The following is an 18,299-nucleotide window of genomic DNA, read 5'->3' as shown; positions in this document are numbered from 1 at the left end:
CGGTCTCAAGCCCCCTACCCCTACCCCTTCCCCATCCCTCCCCCATCCCCGTCCCTATTCCCGTTCCTGTCCCTGTCCTTCCCCCACCCCCCACGGTCCATGGGGCCATTGCCACATTTCCCACCATGGCTCTGAAAAGAATCCACAAGAATTGAATGACCTGGCTCGACATCCTCCAGCACAGACTTCAGCAGGTCCTGTTAGAGATGATATGTTTCATTAGCAGGCTACAATAATGGGGCCATGACAGCCCTTATCAGAGTGGAGTGTTTATCTTGACAGTTCATTTCCCAACAGATTACCCTTTCACACCACCTAAGTTTGTATTTACAACAAGAATTTATCATCCAAATATTAATAGTAGTGGCAGCATTTGTCTTGACAGTCTACAGTCACAGTGGTCTCCAGCACTAACTATTTCAAAAGTACTCTGTCCATCTGGTCTCTGTTGTGTGATCCCAATCAAGGTGATCCTTTAGTGTCTGAGATTGCTCGGATCTACAAAACAGACATACACAAGTACAACAGAACAGTTTGGGAATGGACTCAGAAGTATGCAACATAACTAAAGAAATTATTGGATAACCTCTGCAAAAGGAGAGAAAGTCCTTTTGATTTCCATTTGACTGCTTTCTATGAGCCCACGCCTCATCTTCCCCTGTGCACATGTTTACCTCACACAGCCATGCTGCGCGTTGTACATGCTTGGAACAACAAACTAGAAATACTGTACTTCTGTACCAATATTGCCTCCTAGCAGAGAAGTGTGTGTGTGTGAGAGAAGCCAAGTCTCTGGGCGTAACCTAGGTGTGAGACAAAAAGCTTTCCTTTTTGACTTAACTTTGGATAATGGCAAGATGTGAGGGGTAGTGGGTAAACAAGTGTGGGCTTGAATGGAAGGGAAAACTCTCCAGTGGCCCACAGGAGATGGCCCTTAAGTGGAATCCATCTAATCTCAAACAGTCATAAGACGCAAGGTGAAGAACGGGAAGCCTTTTCTGTATTCCTTTCATCCTGAAGGACCTACAACTTAGGTGAAAGTTACGACCACATGGGGTAAACTGCATGCTGTATTTTAAGGTCTAAGTTTAACTGATCAACATTTAAATGGACAGGAGCTGCTAGTACATAAAGTGTGATGGACTTTGTTCCCAACAATTTCACACCTTCCTGCCCTTTCAGTCTTCCTCCTTTTAGCCCCTTTCCATAATCTTTGCTTTGTATGTGGTTTCTCAGTTAACATATAGCTAACAGCTCTTAGCTTTCTTATGTTTTTTAAAACTGCTTTAGGCCTATTTCGATGTCAGGGTGAACATTCATTTGATGGAAACACTTGTGTATATTTAAAGACCCATTCTGGAGCTTGTATGCTTAAGAATGATTAATCTGTGTAACAAACTGATTACAACAGTCATTACATATAAAAGAAAAGTTATTACTGTGCTCACTTTAGACATAAAGAGACATTGTTAGAGATACAATAATGAGGTACAATAGCAATACCCTGCTCCCATCAGTAGATATAAAATTATATACCCCCAAAATCTCAACAAATTTAAGATTTGAACTGTTCTGCGGGTCAAATGGACTTAACAGACATTGAGAGTATATATCCATGGCCACAGGATGCATGTTCTTCTTAGAAGACCATGAGACTTTATTAAAAATAGTTCATAAAGCATTTCTTAACAAAAAAATAAAAACCTTCACATATCTCATGAGATCCAATGCAATTAAAAACATAAATTAGCACCAAAACAGCCTTAAAAATCTGTACAAATTAATGGAGACCGAAGCAATCTTTAAGAAAAAACTTTTAATCCTAGAGTTGAATGAAAATACAAATTACCAGAAGGTTTGAAATATAGCCAAAGAAGCTTGAGAGGTAAGGTTAGGTCTACAGTAATCGATACTGAAGAGTCAGAGAAGTCTCAAACAGATTGCCTAATGATCAAGTCAATGTCTTTAAAATAAAAAGAGCAGATGAGACCTGAAATACGTAGATGGAAAGGAGTAATAAAACTAGGGTAGAAATTAATGAAATGCAGACTAAACGGATAATGGGAAGGAACTAGGAGACAAAGAGGTGATTCTTCGAAAATCTGGCAAACCCTCAGCCAAAGTAATCAAAAGAAGAGGAGAGAAGACCTGAGTTAGCAAAATTGGCAGTGAAAGGGGAAATAGTTCCAGCAAATACCACTGAACCAGAGGATCACTAGAGAGCAGTTTGAAAATATATCTTCCATTAACTGGAAAATGTTGAAAAAAATGGATAAACCTCTAGACACATTTGACCTACTAAAACAGAACCAGTAGTACATAAACACTAAGCAGATCACTGACAGGCAAAGGGAGTTAAGCAGTCCCAACAGTGAGAAGCCCAGGACCAGGTAGACTCACTGGTGAATTCTGTAAGACTTTTAAGGAAGCACACTGATACACTGTCCCCGTAAACAGAAAAGAAAGGGACGTTTTAAAAAATGCATGCTCTTGGTATACATGCATTCTTGCAGGCAATCACACACACACATTACATAAAAATAAACCCATTTTTAAAATAGATTGTGATCACGTATTTGGAAGGCTGAAGCAGGAGGACTGCCATAGGTTTGAGGTCGACCTGAGATACATGCCACATGAACTCTGTTTCAGGAATCTATATATGATATATTTCAATTTATAATGTATAATAATAAACTAAATTTATAACAATACATTATAAATTAATTTAATAATTTTTAATTCATTAATACATTTATTATTTAATACATTTAAACCTTTCGAAAGTAAATTAAAATAAAAACATGTGTGGCCAGTGCCTTGGGAGAACTATGACGAGGCAAAAGCATACTTTGTCATGTATAATACTTTGGTAGCTACTAGGGTGACAGGAAGATACAGCAGATTGGCGCGTACAAACCAACCTAGTGCTGTTACAGACACAGAGTGCTAGGAAGGACACATTAACTCATCTCACAGATCTGATGGATAAAAATCGGAAGAATGAGGCTGACGACAAGGCATTTGCTTCCGCCATTGAAGACTGGGGGAGGGGCAATTCAACAGGTAAAGATGTGGATGAGGAAGGGGGCGGGGGGGGGCACAAAAGGAACAGATGCGTTGACCTGACGACCCAGGGTGTTTTCAGAGCCGTGCAGTTGACCGCGCTTGAGTTGGAGGACCAGCCTGCTTGCCCCAGCTGTGAAGGCTCAGGCGGTGTTAGCACTGCACAGGAGCACTGCACAGGAGCACTGCACGGGAGCCGGAGCCTCGCTGTGAGGTTTGCTTGTTTTACCATCAAAGTGGCGTTCTTAAGTCTGTGCTGATGGTGGGGAGACCGGAGGCAAGAAAACCTGTTAAGAAACTATTAAAATGATTCAGCCAGGGTAATTAAAACTTAACAAGGGCAGCAGTGTGGGAATGCAGAGGAGGAGAGTCTCCAGAAACACCCCTGAGGTAAATATGGTAGATGAAGATTGGGAGATGTAAACTGGCGCGCAGTAACTGAAGGGCTGCGGAATAGTCTGATAGAAAAGGGACAGTGGGGCGAGGGGAAGGGGGCCACGCTGGAAAAAGGAGTCCAATACAGAAGGGCAGTGAGAGGAGCTGGTTACCTTTTTGAAGGAGTCTGAGGTAAGATACAAGGCAGGAGATCAGAGCGGCAATCCTTAATGGAACTCTGAAGTGAGAGTGACAGAGAAATAGGGTCCCAGAAACGTGAGTGTGCGTGTGCATGTGCATGTGTGCATGCATGTGTGTACATGTGTGTGCACATGCATGTGTGTGGGCACTGAGTGTGTGTGTGCATGCGTGTGCATGCGTGCACAGGCATGTGTGTGTGCGTGCGTGCGCATGTGTGTATATGTGTGTGCGTGTGTGCCTGCCTGCACGCCTGCGTGTTTGTGTGATGTGTGTGTGTGTGTGCATGCGTGTACGCCCACGTGTGCGTACATGTAGAGTGCAGACGTTGATGGTAGTTGTTCTCCACACTAATTTGGAGACAGGCATGCCTACTGAACCGGAAGCTTACCAATTTAGACTTGCCGTCCAGCAAACTCCAGAAATCTGCCTACTCCCCTTCTCCACCTCCAGCTTTGGGATTACAGGCACAGGCTTCAGTGGGGTAACCCCACATGCTTTCTGGTCGATAGCTTTACCAGATGAGGCATCGTTGCAGCGTCCCTGTCCCGGCCTTTTAAACGGAGTAATTCCAAATCAAAAGGGCCTCTCCAACCCCTCGACAGCATCTAACTCAGCAGAACAGGAACTCACATTTTGCTGAGTTTCTCGCATTCATTGCTTCATTTCTTTCCTCATACTTTTCTTCTCCAATAAAGTGTTTTCCTGTGAAAAGAAGCCTTTGGGGGGAGTGGGGGCAAGAAAAAAAGCCTTTGAGTGAAATAGTGAGGGAGGGGTGTAAAACATTTAAAGCCGTGGTGTTTGAAATGCAAACCTTTAATCTCAGCACTCCAGAGGCAGAGGCAGTCAGACCTCTGTGAGTTCGAGGCCAACCTGGTCTACATAATGAGTTCCAGGACAGTCAGGGATGTTACACAGAGAAACCTTGTCGCACGGGGAGGGGGTCAGGAGAGGGGTGACTGATATATAAACCGATAGAGGGAGGGGGAGAGGGAGGGGGGAGGGAGAGGGAGAGGCAGAGGGAGAGGAAGAGGGAGAAGAAGGTGGTTCCCTGACTGAGTCCTTTACTTATGCCGTCACTACATCCCGTATATGGACACTTAGATCTGTGATTTTAGAATAAAATAAATGATATGAAATTCAAAATAGAGTCCCCACTCTCTCTCTCTTCCCACTCTCAAATCGGGCTTTCCTTGCCTTAAATGAGTCCTACACACACACACACACACACACACACACACACACACACACACACACAATTCTATTATAAGCAACATTCTTGCCTTTCTAAACTAAGCAGAAGCTTAAGTAAAGAATCAAAAACTGCCCAAATAAAAATGAAGAGTGGGGAAAAAAGAAGAGATGGGGTGGGGGGAAGGAGGGGATTAAGAAAAAGATAGAAAAGGAAAGAAAAAATGCAAAAGGCCAAGGGAAAGCTAATGGATAACTCCTCCGTCTAAAACAACAGAAACCAGTTTGGGATCTAAGCCTGAGGAAACAGGCACAGGACCTGCTCCTGGAAAGCTGGACCATCCTCCGGCCGCAGGGCTCCCCAGGCCGGCGCTGCAAGCGGCTCTTTGAGCACAGCTGTGGGAAGCTGCCCAGGGAACCACGAGATGAGACGATGAGACGGGAGTGGACACCCTCTGAGGAGTGGAGGATGCGGGGATTAAGGGACTCCGGAGTGGAGCAGCCTGCAGCCTAGCGCAGGGTCGGGTCCCGGCGCGGGGTGGCGCCAGAGGAGGGACGGCAGGCAGGCAGGGGAGGAGGGGACCGGTAGGGCACCTTACACTTCGCACAGCCGCCGCTCCTGCTGTCCGCGCGGCGATGGGCGCGGTCAGCGTCCCTCCCGCCGCCGTCCAACCCCGAGAGCCCACCAGAGACCCGGAGAGCACGCGCGTCCCAGCCACAGCCGCGGGCTCGGCGCTTCTCCGCGGCCGGGGACCCCGCGAGGTGAGCACAGTGAACCCTTGAAGACCCCACACCCGAGATTTTGTAGGAGCTCCCTATGGACCGTGTGTCCACAAAACACGGGGCACCTGATTCTCCAGTAAGAAAAGGAGTGGACAGGAGCCCCATCTCCTATTCAAAACCTGAGCAGGGAGTTCAGAAACGATTTAAGAAATCCAAAAATGTAGGGAAGAACTCGTGGCCACGCATCAGGAATGGCGTTGGCAATTTGGGGGGGCGGGGGGGGAGTGAACGGAGTGTGACTTCTCTATTTTGTTGAATAAGCAACAAAGTGCTGAAAAGGGAGATCTCAGAACTATTTCCCACAGTCTGGTGATTTCCAAGCGTGACCCCAAATCTACACTGCAGGTGCAAGCTCACCCAGAGGGCAGGGTGGTGAGCTGACGTTCCCCCACCCCCTCTCTGATGTCTGAGAAGAAAAGTTTTACTACCTTGCGAATGTTCTGTGTGGAGGCTTTGTTTCTGGGCACAGGAGTGCCCCAGGCTCCCGAGCATCCTTGGATCTGACCCGCAGCCGTTTCCAAGCTTGTTCTAGAGGCTTCCACTTAGAAAGTTAGGCATCACGGGCTACTTCCTTAATGCTTTCCTGTTACCTGCTAACATTTCAAGATCAAACTATGTAGGGAGGACGGCGTGGCTGCTTTTACCCGTTTGTTGGTTTTCTGGATGCATGCATGGGAAACGGGTACATTATGTCCTGACCTCTGATAAACCTGTTTTCCCCGTGTGTCCCTTAAACACGATACAGAGGGAGATGCTAAGTGTGTACATACTTAATTGAAAAAGAAGTTTTCAGGTGGTAGTTTAAAACCGCCATATTTATTGACATGTTAACTGGGCAGCAAGGCCTCCAAAGAGGGAGAAAAACAAAAAACAAAAAAACACCTTTTCTCCACCAATAGCTGGATTCTCCCGGCAGTTGGAATACTAGGCAGGCTTCCAAGTTTGTAGAATTGCTTTAACTGCTGCAGGATAGGCGTATCCAGATAAATGATGGGGGCTTATGACGCTTTGATTCTGGGATATAAAGTGCTTTGGCAGGCTCTACTTGAATTGGGGCTCTCTCAGAAAGAGAAGGGGCTCCCTGGTCCCCATTTTGTCTGTCTGATTCCCTGCAGGACCACCACTATATCTGGTGTATTCCCTCTGTTTCTCTGACTCTTGCCTCCAGCTTTACCTTCTCTCTGTTCCCTAAAAGTCTAGGTTGGTCTGGTCAGAGGCAAAGCAGTTATGGGAATAGAGATGTCTTGGGGAAGTGTTTTCCCACAGAGACAAGGAGGGAAAAGGGCAACTTCTAGCCTAGAGAGTGGAAGAATGAACAAAGGAAAGAGGTTAACTAGAAAGAAAAGGCCTTGGACACACCATTTTGTTTTGCTTTGGTTTTTCAGGAAAGGGTTTCAGGGTTCTTTGTGTAGCCTTGGCTATCCTGGAACTTGATCTGTAGACCAGATAGCCTCAAACTCACAGATGCAGCTACCTCTGCTTCCCGGGTGCTGGGATTAAAGGTGTGTGCCACAAAGCCAGGCCTAAGGACACATTGTTTCTTGAAGAGGGCTCCTCTATTACACTCTCTTGCTATTTGTCCATACTGGCATCTGAAGGTTTTGTTTCAGGAAACTGAGACCTCTAAGAAGTGCCCTCTCGGTTGGGGATTTAGCTCAGTGGTAGAGCGCTTGCCTAGGAAGCGCAAGGCCCTGGGTTCGGTCCCCAGCTCCGAAAAAAAAAGAACCAAAAAAAAAAAAAAGTGCCCTCTCTCCCCAGATTCACCTTTAAAAAGAATATTCTTGTGCATGCAGGCATGTTTGTTTGTGTGTGATAGTGTGTAGTGTGTGTGTGTGCATGCGTGTATGTGTGTGAGTATTCGTGAGTGTGTTTGTGTTTATGTGTGTGTGTGTATTTGCATGTCTATGTGTGTGTGCACATGTGTGCATGTGTTTGTGTGTGGCTGTTTAAGTGTGTGTATGTGTGTGAGAGTGTGTGTGTGAATGAGTATTTTTCTATATGTGTGTGTGTGCACGTACGTGTGTACAGGCACATGCATCCAGAGTGCCTCACTTTGGGGTCTTGCTTCCACTTTGTTTGAGGCAGAGTGTCTTTTATTTGTTAGCTGTGTGCACCAGGTTAGTTGGCCTGAATCTAAGTAGTCTCCTGTCTCTGTCTCTCACCTCCTGATAAGAGAGCTGGGATCACAGAACTGAATGCACAGTGTCTGGGGATCTAAACACTGGCACAGTGAGCATTTACCCAATGAGCTTCCTCCCTGGCTTGAATTCATGTTTCATTTCATACCTTGAATGTTTTCAGAGAATAACTTGGGGCAGAGAAGAGAGGAAAAGAATGGCCAGGGCCCCTGTAAGCCATACAAGTAGTGAAGGGCAGATCCCTTGAGCAGAGAAACTGGATTCAGTAGTTGAACAGAAAACAAACAGAGCCCCTATTTTACGAAAAGGACTGAGAACTGACTTGTGTTTAGTTTCTAAGGAATTTGCTAGCAATGCTCACAAAGAATGCAAGTCCCTCGACTTTTCTACCACCATCTTCCTATGAGATACTTTAAAACGCCAAGAAGTTACCTCCCTTTCTTTTTATAAACGTTTGATTATATTATTTTTTAATATTTATTTGTTTTCATTTTATGCCCATGAGTGGTTTGGCTTGCATGCACGCTTGTGCACTGCATGCTGAACCCATGGAAAACAGAAGACAGCATCAGATCCCTCTGGAGCCAGAGCTGTAGACAGTTGTGAGCCACCATGTGGGTGCCGTGAACAGAACACATCAGCAGGAGCAGCCAGTGCTCTTAACCACTGGCTATTAATTATTATCTTAAAACTTAAAATAGGGCTGGAGAGATGGCTCAGCGGTTAAGAGCACCCGACTGCTCTTCCAGAGGTCATGAGTTCAATTCCCAGCAACCACATGGTGGCTCACAACCATCTATAAAGAGATCTGGTGTATCTGAAGACAGCTACAGTGTACTCATATATAATAAATAAAATAAAAAAAACTTAAAATAATAATAATAATAATAATAATAATAATAATAATAATAGTTCAAATATGTGATCCAGGCCTGGACTGAGGCTAAATCAGAAACTGATTAAGAAATAAATATGAGAGAAATATTTGGGGGGAAAACTATGAATTATATGAATGTTGTTCTTCTAAATCTTCAATAACAGACAACAAATCTCTATCTCTCTCTGTCTCTCTGTGTGTCTCTGTCTGTCTGTCTCTGTCTCTATCTGCCTGTCTCTACAAATTTAAGATAGAACATCAGGCATTCAGTAAAAAGACAAAAGAGAGAAAGGCAGACTGATGCTTTTCTTTTCTTTTTTTTTTTTTTTTCTCGGAGCTGGGGACCGAACCCAGGGCCTTGCGCTTCCTAGGCAAGCGCTCTACCACTGAGCTAAATCCCCAACCCCTGATGCTTTTCTTTTACTCACTCACTCACTCATTCGTTCGTTCATTGCAACTGGGTTGTGCTTATGTAGCTCAGGCTAGCCTCCAATTCCCAATCCTCCTGCCTCAACCCCCAATACAGAGATTACAAGTGTCTCGTTTTTGAGACAACATTTGGATTTATCATTCCCCAGTGTAAAACCCTCGGGTATCACCCCCTCACACTTAAATAACACTCAGTTCTCCATCAGAGGTGACCACAGCCCTGTGTTTCGGAGTGTGCCTGGCCTCACTGGTCACATCTGTCTCCCACTGTCCTTCATGGTTTTCACTCGGCCTGAGAACACCTCCCTCTCATCCTTGTGAGAATGTCCCGGGCATCTGTCACCTTTTGATGCCCTGTCTCTGTCTCTGTCAACTGGACACCTTCTCCACCGGACACCCCATGAGGGCAAGAAATGCTGCTGCTGCTGCTGCTGTATTTGTGGTTATGTTTCTAGTGGGCAAATGATAAGCAATTAACAGACATTATTGAATTGATTAGATAACTAATGACACAAACTGAGTAATCTCTCTCCCACCAGGCTTGTGAAACCACCAGTAAAATACTAGAAGTGCCACTCAGGCAATCAATATTTTATAGGTACGTGATGATCTGGAGATCCGTGAGCCTTTTATCTCTGCGGTGTTTCTAAGCTGCACCTGTTGGAAGTGGGCTCAGTTTTGACCACATGTTCCAAGCAAAATATACAAAACCTCACTCCCTCAGTTTTTTCCTCGTGCCTCTTTCTAACCACCTCCACCATCTAGAAGCAATTTACTCCTCTTACTTGGATGTTAAGGGCTCCTGTACAGTTGCATAAATGCATTTACATAGCATATACTCTTTGTCTGCCTCTGTTTTGCTGTGCTACATCTGCGAGACTCATTGTTACTGTTGAGTGTGTCGGGAAGTCATTTCTTTTTGCTTCGAGGGGTATCCATTGTATGGCGAGTACTTTGTGTTTATTCATGCTTGTATCAATGGACACTCAGGTTGCTTCTGGTCTGGGACTATTTTGAATCAAGCTATGACTATGCTTACAGAGTCTGCTTAATTCTAGTCCTTAGTATTTCACTTGAAATAGAAAATCCTCTTGTGTCCCCATGTGGACAGGGGTATAGCGAAGTGACAGGGCCTCCGTGACTGGCAGTGTGTTTCCATCTGAAGACGTCACTGCTAGGAGCTAATCTACCTTATAGTCTGGGGTGTGAAGGAGATAGCACTTGGAAAACGAACACCTATGCAAATCAGGATAGCCCTCAGGTATTTCATAAATGCGTTTTAAGTCCTTAAAAGAGACAGTGCAGAATGCTTCCTCCCCTCCCTGATATATTCCCCTCCTCTTCTCTCAGCTTTCCCCGTCCCAGCACAAGTTGACTCTAATCAGCCCCTGAACATTACGCTTCTGAGGTGTTAAAACATTCATGAGAAAGAGTCTTGTTCAGAGCCTGATAAAATATTTATGTGTTTCCATGGGGCCTTGCTTTCCATCTAGATTTCTCAAGGCGTTTTTCTGAGCTGTTTGTCATAATCACAAGCTATACGGACAGATGACGCTGCCTCAGACAACCCCCTGTTACCAAGGCCAACCGTAGAGCATCCTCCTTTTCTGGGGATGGAGATAATGAGCACACAGAAAAAGACGAGCTTTCAGCGTGCCCACATCAAGCCTATGCTGTTGAAATGGCTTAGGAAGAGAAAGGCTTGTTAATGTGGAACATCCACAGACCTGGCCCAGAGGGGCAGTGAAAAGAACGTGCCAGAATGAAGAAGGGTTAATTAAAGTGGGACGCTTACATTCCAAACGGAAGAATGAAGGGACCAGTCTTGCACCGAACCTACAAACTAACTATGCCCAACGCTACAACCGAATTTTATTTCCTTCCGTGAGAGTCTACAGGCAGGAGTAGAGACTGCAGGATTTTAATAAGAGGAATAAGTCAAAGGAAGAAGTGGCTTTGGGGTTGAGTTCTGAAGGATCGATGCCTCCCTGACTGACAGCTACAGTGTGAAGGATGTTTCCAGAGGCAAATTTGTCATTTGAATTATAACAAGATCAGGTACTATAAACAAGACCAAAAGTGCCAGAAAGGTTTGATCAAAGCACAAAGAGGATGAGGGGTGGGCTGCCAGTTTTTGGTAAGAGATAAAGCTGGTGGATGGCACACACCTTTAATCTCAGTACTCAAGAAACAAGGCAGGAGGATCTCTGTGAGTTCAAGGCCAGCCTGAGTTACATAGAGTTCCAGGACAGCCAGACTACATAGTGAATCTCTGTCTGCGATAGATGGATAGATAGATAGATAGATAGATAGATAGATAGATAGATAGATAGATAGATATAGATAATAGATAGATGGATAGATAGATGGATAGATAGATACATAGATAGACACATATATACATGCATAGATGCAAAGATAAATAAATAGATACATAGATAGATGATAGATACACATACATAAGTAGATACATAGATATATAAATAAATGATAGATAGATACATATATATAATATATACATACATACATAAATAGATACATAGAGACAGATACATAGATAATACATACGTGCACATATACATACATACATAATACATACATACACATATACATACATACATAATACATACATACACATATACATACATACACAGACAGCAAGCCAGCTAGAAAGCTAAAGGTCAGGGCATTGGTTGGACTTTAATCTGTTTGCCATAGGTTTCCATGTAACTTTTGGCTAGAGATTGGGTCAGATATTGAGCCATTCTTGGGATGTACATCCAACATAGGCAAAACCTTGAGATATTGTTCTAGAAAGTTCTTCTAGATTATCCTACCATGTCCTGTCCAGTCTAGAGGCTCAGTGAAATCAAGTCTAAAGGGGGGTCATGGCAGGAGGTTAGACTCACTATGTTCCTAGACATGACTACAAATAGGTTTCTCTACCCACCTTACTACCTCTGACAAAACTCAAATGCTCCAAGTCAAACAGAAGTGAGAGGCTGTGTACTGAGTCTCATCTCTTTATCAGAACTCCTTTACTTCGGTGGGGTAACTGGGGTCTAAGTACCCTTCATCCCCTGGACCCAAATCTGGGTCAGCATATTTTAGCTGAGGGTTAGTAAGTGTGACCGTTTGAATAAAAATAGGATCATAGGGAGTGGCATCATTGGAGGTGTAGCCTTGTTAGAGAAAGTTCATCACTGGGATGAGCTTTGTGGTCTCAGATGCTCAAGCCAGGCCCAGCATGTCTTTCCCTTCCTGCTGTCTGACGATATGGACGTAGAACTCTCAGCCCCTTCTCCAGCACCATGTCTACCTGTGTACTGCCATGATGATGACAGTGGTCTAAACCTCTGTAAGCCAGTCCCAATTAAATGCTTTCCTTGGTAAGAGTTGCCGAAGTCTTGGCATCTCTTCACAGCAATAAAACCTTAAGACGGTAAGCAATGGAGCTTCCAAACCATCTTCCCAGACCACCAGATGGGGACTTCAGAGACAGCTAGCAGCGTGGAACTGAAGTCAGGCACATGGAAGACCCATGGACAGGACTGCTGGCCACCTTCCGATACACGTGTTTTCTTTTCAGGCTGCAGGCTCCAATCCAAAATTGAACACCCTTCTTAACACACTGGGATGCTGAATTCCTTCAACCCGAAATGAAATTTGGCAGGAGGGACGTTAGGTATGATAGCCTTCCATGTGTGATGCTCTGGTGGGGAAGGCCACTGCGCAAGTGATGGTTCTGGGAAGTCGATCTTGGGAGCGGTAGTTAGGATCTTTGAACACAGCCATCTTCTGGTATCGGAGACAGGTTGGTTCGGAAACCCCTGCACATACCAAAATTTCCAGATACCGTCTCTCATATGAAACAGCACGATATTTCCATATAGCCCATATGCCTCGTCCTGGGTACCTCTAGACTATTTGTGATACCCATTGCAATGTAAATACTATGTAAACAGCCTGTGTTCTACTGTTCAAGTCCCCGGAGTTTCAGTGTGCTCAGTGGAATCTGCAGATGCAGAGCCGAAAGGTAGAAGATGCTAGGTTCATTAGCCAGAAGCTCTGCAGTGTGAGAGAGAATGTCCTCTGGAGTGAGGGCCAGAAATGGCATGAGAAGGTCTCCTACAGACATTTCCATTCTGGCTGGTTATAATTCCTCCCTTGGTATGATGGGTGTCAGGGTTCCAGAGTGACACGGGGAGCATCTGGCCAAGTGTGAACGGGTCCCCCTATGGCTGCCCACCTCTGCTAGAACAACAGGCTGTCCGGGGGCACTGCCAGAACTCCATCATGGATTCCTGAGGGAAAACTGGGAAGGCCTTGAGAGAAGAAGCAGAAGTAAACACCTTAACTAGGAAATGTCGAGAGTGTGAAGGTGCGACCTGGGCTGAAAATAGTCTTTTGAAATGCCAAGTCAATAAAACTTTTCTTGGAGGCCAGGCGTGGTGGCTTTTAATCCTTGCACTGGGGAGGCAGGCCGATCTTTGTGAGTTTGAGGTCAGCCTGGTGTACACAGTGAGTTCAAGCCAGCCTGGGCTGCACAATAAGACCTTATGAAGAAGAGGGAGAAGAGGAAGAGGTGGAAGACAGAAGAAAGAAAGAAAGAAAGAAAGAAAGAAAGAAAGAAAGAAAGAAAGAAAGAAAGAAAGAAAGAAAGGAAAGAGAGGGAGAAAGAAAGAAAGAAAGGAAAGAGAGGGAGAGAGAGGAAGGAAGGAAGGAAGGAAGGAAGGAAGGAAGGAAGGAAGAAAAAGAGGAGGGGGAGGAAAAAGAAGAGGGAGAAGGAAGAGGATGAGGAAGAGAAGAATGAGGAGAAAGAGAAGGAGAAGTAGAAGAAGGTGACCACCCATAAGGGAGCTGGGAATATGGTTAAAGTGGCTGCTCTTCCAGAGGATCGTAGCTTGGTTTGCAGTACCCACTTGGTGGTTCTCAATCACCTGTAACTCCAGTTTCATCAGACCCAACACCCTCTTCTGGCCGCCACAGTCTCTAGGCATGCATATGGTGTGTATACATATACTCAGACAAAACACTCGTTCATTTGGGTTCTGTGGGGTAGGACTATAGAAGAGAATTACCCCGCACATCCTTACGTCCTTTCCCTCTTCCACACCCTTGACTATAGAAAATGGGTGGTTAAAAAGAGAATTCTAGAATCTGGAAAAAAATGTTTTTGAATTCCACCTCTCTCTCTCTCTCTCTCTCTCTCTCTCTCTCTCTCTCTCTCTCTCTCTCTCACACACACACACACACACACACACACACACACACACGCTGATGATCCTGAAAACGTTCATTAGAATGAAACCAAGTTGCAGAACCTGAGCCAGGCATCATATTGGCAATATTGGCAGGGCCGTAGTTCTGCCAGTGCTACTGGCCGGTGCCATTCTGGGGATGACAATTAGAAGGCCCTCGGGTGGTTTCCAGTGATACTCAAACTGTCTTCCGCAAAAACAGTCACAGACCTCACTTCAAACCTAGGCAGCCGCGTCTCTCCACAGCTTCCTGTGAATTCCTGCAGAGGCTGGGCCAGCTCTGTGTATCTCATCTCTGGAGAAAGCGAACGGTGCCAGCAAGGGCTTCAGTAGTTGGAGAGGTAGGATTTTCACAAACAAAAGCCTGGGCTATTCTCGTGCATGTCTGCGGCTGCGCAGGCCTCTGGCAGCCTCCTGGGAGGCTCTGAAGCAGAGGCTTTGAGGACGTAGATATGATTATCATTTCCCGCCACTCGGCTTGTCCAGTGGCACTGTGGATTCTTGATTTAATTGGCTTCTGTTGAGTGACACCAGGCCAGCCCGCTCTCCAGGAGAAGCTCCTCTTTACCTTTGTCCACTAAGATCAATTAAAAGCGCACGCCAGCAAACCACAGGCCCCAGCGAGTTCGGGGAAGAGGGGGGATGGTCTTACTTGCAATTATAACATTTCTAATCCTTTAAAAATTTTAATCATGGTGAATTCTTTTTTTTTTTTGATAAACTGACATACATTTATTTATTTATCTACTATTTAAAGATTTATTTATGAGTACACTGTAGCCATCTTCAGACACGCGGGATCCCATTACAGATGGTTGTGAGCCACCATGTGGTTGCTGGGAATTGAACTCAGGACCTCTGGAAGATCGGTCAGTGCTTTTAACCGCCAAGCTATCTCTCCAGCCCCCGTGTTGAATTCTTAAATTACAAAATTAATCCTCACACTATAATGAGCCCGGTAAGGAAGTGGTATATGAGGAAATGCTATCGAGCCTAAACTTTCTCAGTTTCGCTCATTCTGGGAAATGGATTAGAGGTTCCATGCAGATGCTTTTTTTCCCATTCATCCCAAGCCGGTGTGGAATTATTTTTCATTTTTCTTGTAGACATGTCAGTAACTATGCAGTTTTCTTTTACTCACCATATTATATACATTATTCTAGAGTAACAGTCTAAATAACTTAATTTAATATTAATAGAAAATTTTTATGATTTTTTCCATTGATAGCTATTCACGTTTACCTCTGATTTCTATTTATTTATTTATTTGTTTGTTTATTTATTTATTTATTTAACACAGCAAACTATGCTACAGTTGCCATTTTTTCTGCTTAACCATTCCTGTTGAGGGGTTTGCTTCTGTTTATTAATTTATTTTTCAGTGGGCTAGCGGTTGAACCTAGGGCCTTATATATGCCATGAGGTGCTCGCCCACTGAGCTATATGCCCCATGCACCTAGATTTCCATTTCTGATGGGGAGAGTCCCAGGCCTGGCATTTCTGGGCCAAAGGGAATACACACAATTGTCATTCTCCTCATGAACGAGGTGATTCCCTCCCTCCTTTTGTCTTTCTCCCCATACCTTCCTGCAGGAAGGCCTGTGTGTTTCAGCAGGAGAGCCTACCCTACGAGTAGACTCTCTGCCAAGCAGGGATTATACCAGCTCAGTGGGTAGGGAGTCTGCAGGATCTGGTTGCATTGTATCTGTCTTGCGTTTGGTTGGCCAGACTGTTTATAATTTCCCTTGCTCATTTATTTCACGCTGTGAAGTGGAATTAAACGCAGCCTTCCTCTTGGGTGAGAGTGTGTGAGAACAGTTTTCTGAGCAGGGCTGGGCTTCCAATAGCAAGTTTCTCTGCTCTCTGGCAAAGCTATATCTGCTGTGTTTGTTGTGCCTTTTTTTTAAAAAAAAAAAAAAATGGTTTCATTGAGAAAGGACATTCCATTCCTGCATCTGTCTTCTTCCATTTCAAGGACATGGGGAGCTTTCTAAGTACGTAGGCAATCAACCGTAACTCATTATTTAACGAGAGGATAATTACATGCAAAGGTAGGGGTCTTGCGGCTTACGGATCAGCGCCAAGCAACAGATGTGAACACTTTTAAACAAACGATTTTTGTGAACCCTGGAGTTAGGAATGAGCTTTTCAATGTATTTGGCTCTCAGTTTTAGTTTTGCTCTTGTTGGTCTTTGAAACTTAGTCCCCCTGGCTAGGGAAAAGTGGGGCTCCCCACCACACTAGAGAGGGTATAACAATGGGAGCATGGAGGTACGCTGGTGAGCACAGGCAATCGACGTCCGGTTAACTAGCAAAGTGTTTGAATTCTCCGTGATGGTGGCAGTGGGAGGGTGGGCCTGTGAGCTAGCAGACACTTTATGGGAATTTGTGATCCTAAACCTATCAGGAGCTCCAACGGGATTCTGCACTTACAATGCAAATTCTATCGAATTCAATCCCTTCCCAGGCAGTTTCTGACCTGCTTCTGGAGGCCGCAGTTTTGACTTAGCAGCTTCTGAGTGGATTTTCTATCCCAGGTTGAACACTGAAGTAAGAGAGACAGAATAGAAATCGTCACTAATTTCTAAGGAGGAATGTCTAAAAGTCAGTTTGCACATATAGGAGCCTGCAAATAAACACGGGCTTTTAAGTTAATATGCATTTCATATGAACTTTGAAATTTCACGGATGTATTTGATCACAATGATAATAAAAGTAATACATACAGGTGTGACTCTTACAGCTTAAAGATTCTATTAATTATCTTATTGACGTAGTTAATACTAAGTGTAGTGGTTGGAATGGGTTTGGCCCCTCATGTGTTTGAATGCTTGGCCCAGGGGAGTGGCACCATTAGGAGGTGTGGCCTTGTTGGAGGAAGTGCGTCACTTTGGGGGTGGGCTTTGAGACCCTCCTCCTACCTCCGTGGAAGTGAGTTTTTCTCATATTTGCCTTGGAAGCAAGATGTAGAACTCTCAGCTCCTCCAGGACCACATCTGCCTGCTTGCTGCCATGCTTCCTGATATGATAATGGACTAAACCTCTAAAACTGTAAGCCAGTCTGAATTAAATGTTGTCCTGATCCATATCCATATGCACAAGTCAAGAGAGAGAGAGAGAGAGCACTAACTGGAAATAGAATAATCTTTGCAATCCTTCCCAAACAGTTCCATTAACTGGAAATCATTTTCACTTAAACCACCACACTTTTTAGGTATAAATGGGACATATATTAAGCTAGACCGTATCTTGCATTATATTATACCACAAAGTATCAATAAATTTAAAGAGATTGAGGTCATACAGAACATGGTATTGAAGACATTATTGAGAAATCAGTAACAAATCTACAAGCATTTGATAACAAAATAGCATGCTTCAGAATAACTCCTGAGTCAAAGAATTGATCAAGAGCTGGGTGATTGCTCAGGGGGTGATATATCTACCACACAAGCATGAGGACCTGGCTTTGGATCCACAGGAAAGTCAGGCAGGATGGTGTGCACTATGACCCTAGGTAGGTTAGCTCTGCGGTAGGGGGTGCTGTTGGATCCCTGGAGCTTGCTAGCCAGACACTCTAGCCGGGAACTAAGTTTATTGTGTATCAAAAAAGAAGGCAAAGAATAATTGAGGAAGATACTTGATCTTGACCCTCACCCTGCGCATGCACACTCAAACACACACTCACACTCAAACACACACTCACACTCAAACACACATGCACACCCAAACACACATGCATATGCACAAACTAGCTGGATGAGATCTCAGCACTCGGGAGACAGAAGCAGGTAGGTCTTTGTGATTTCAAGGGCAGCCTAGTCTATGTGAGTTCTAGCCCAGTCAGGGCTACACAGTGAGACCCGGTCTCAAACACAAAACAAACTAAAGTAAGAATAAATCAAAAGGGAAACTGTATTCAATGAATGAATGTGGAAAATCACACATCACATCAGTATCTAGATGGGAATTTATAGCAGG

The 18,299-nt window shown here is 44.5% G+C and overlaps 1 protein-coding gene and 1 pseudogene across 2 annotated transcripts in view; both read left to right on the top strand.

Annotated features, from left to right (window-relative positions):
- Positions 1 to 125: 125 nt before the first annotated feature.
- On the top strand, positions 126 to 565 carry Ube2d2-ps1 (ubiquitin-conjugating enzyme E2D 2, pseudogene 1; annotated as a pseudogene).
- A 4,836-nt stretch (positions 566 to 5,401) lies between these two features.
- Gpr156 (G protein-coupled receptor 156) overlaps positions 5,402 to 18,299 on the top strand; it is a 92,818-nt gene continuing 79,920 nt past the window's right edge. The window contains exon 1 of one of the 2 annotated variants that reach the window (XM_087575581.1): positions 5,402 to 5,592. The gene's annotated coding sequence lies outside the window, so the exon portion shown is untranslated. The remainder of the gene's footprint in view (positions 5,593 to 18,299) is intronic. The other variant, NM_153295.2, reaches the window with a different exon arrangement.

The sequence above is a fragment of the Rattus norvegicus genome, chromosome 11, assembly GCF_021556685.1.
Source record: "Rattus norvegicus strain SHRSP/BbbUtx chromosome 11, alternate assembly SHRSP_T2T, whole genome shotgun sequence".
NCBI classification, from domain to species: domain Eukaryota; kingdom Metazoa; phylum Chordata; class Mammalia; order Rodentia; family Muridae; genus Rattus; species Rattus norvegicus.
Note: the sequence above shows the minus strand (reverse complement) of the source record. Positions and strands in the feature narration are given on the sequence as shown.